Source organism: Propithecus coquereli, unplaced genomic scaffold, assembly GCF_000956105.1.
Source record: "Propithecus coquereli isolate 6110/MARCELLA unplaced genomic scaffold, Pcoq_1.0 Scaffold6, whole genome shotgun sequence".
Lineage (NCBI taxonomy): Eukaryota > Metazoa > Chordata > Mammalia > Primates > Indriidae > Propithecus > Propithecus coquereli.
In genome coordinates this window covers 4,189,092-4,190,573 of record NW_012151951.1, presented here as the reverse complement: position 1 = coordinate 4,190,573, position 1,482 = coordinate 4,189,092, and the positions used below count along the sequence as shown (strand labels likewise).

At 36.2% G+C, this 1,482-nt stretch overlaps 1 protein-coding gene across 1 annotated transcript in view; it reads left to right on the top strand.

Moving 5' to 3' along the window:
• CASP1 (caspase 1, apoptosis-related cysteine peptidase) overlaps nt 1-1,482 on the top strand; it is a 33,108-nt gene that overhangs the window by 25,822 nt on the left and 5,804 nt on the right. The window lies entirely within an intron of this gene.

Genomic DNA, 1,482 nt, shown 5'->3' with positions numbered 1-1,482 from the left:
GGTTTCTACTGTTCAACATGTATTTATGCATTTTTCCATTAATTCCTATAAATCATGATTTCTGCTTCATAAAAAAGCAGATATTTACTGTATTTATCTCATTCATACTTTCTTGTTATTGTGTTTCTTTACTCTTTTGATTCTCCCTATAGTTAAATCTTTCCAGGGTTTATGTCTCACCTCACACATTTAACTTAAGCTCCTAAAATGCAGGGATTGAGTGTTTTCTTTTCTTGTCAACTTCATGATACTAATAAAGCGTTTGGTTGGGGATGGAAATTAAATGAATACTTGTGGCTACCTCTTTGGCTAGGCAGGCCCATTTTATTGATTGTTGGATTGGAAACAGAGGATCATTAGATAACAGATGTGAGAAATTGGAAGATACTAGACAAAAAAAAAAAAATAAAGTGGTTCAATAATTGTAACTGAAAGTTACAACTGAAAAGTTACAACTGAAAGTACTTGGCTATTGTTGACTAAAGCACCCAGTATCCTGTTAGAGCATTACATTAATTTGTCTGGGACCAAATCTATGGTCTTGAGGAATTTTATCCTCAAAATTATTCCCTCCATTTTTATTATCACTGTAACTTCAGTTCAGCATTAATTGTAACAACAACAAATAACCCATAAAGACTGTTTTTTTAAACACCTACCACATGACAGCTATAGCTTACGCTGATTGAATATTTAAAACTACCCAATTAAGTTTGTGCTATTATTGCTAGATGTTGAAGAAGATACTTTGAGAAGGAAAACATAATTTGCCTTGGGTCAAATGTCTACTGAGAGGAGTGATCCCGGGTTGGCATGACTCTCAAACTCAAGGTCCTGCCATTCCTCCAATTTTCTATAAAAATCTTCAAATAGCTGCCCTGTCTCTGATCACTGCCACTTCAGTCTGGACAGTAGTCTTCTGTGTACAGTATTCTTCCTAAAGCCCAACTCTCCCAGCTTCCTGGTTACATCAGACACCCTGGAGGCTTTGTGATTCTGTCCACACTGTTCCCTGCCAGGAGTGCAGCCCCCGCCTTCTCCAAGGGGCAGGCTCAGACCAATCCTCCAGGTTTCCGTTCCCAGCCTTCCCTCCTGTGAGTGTCCATCCTCCACCTGAGGCATGCTTCTTTGTGCTCTTCTTGTTCATACACCCATTATTTAAGTTATTATAGTAGTTTGTATTTCAATTATTTCCATATATATCTTTTCACTCAACTGAGAATTTTATGTTTAGAAATGCCTTACCAAAATTGTATCCTCCTAACAATAACAGAGTATCTTTCACAAACAGATACTCATTAAATATTATTGAATGAATTTGAGAGTGAACACACCTTCCCTCTGCTTGAAAACTCCCAATCTGAATTTAATGGTCTGTTAAATAAAATCAAACTTACTTAGCTTGCTATTAAGTATTCTTTAAGAGTTGGGCCACACCTTAATTTTATCCATTTGTTCTTATGATCTTTTGACTAATGATTT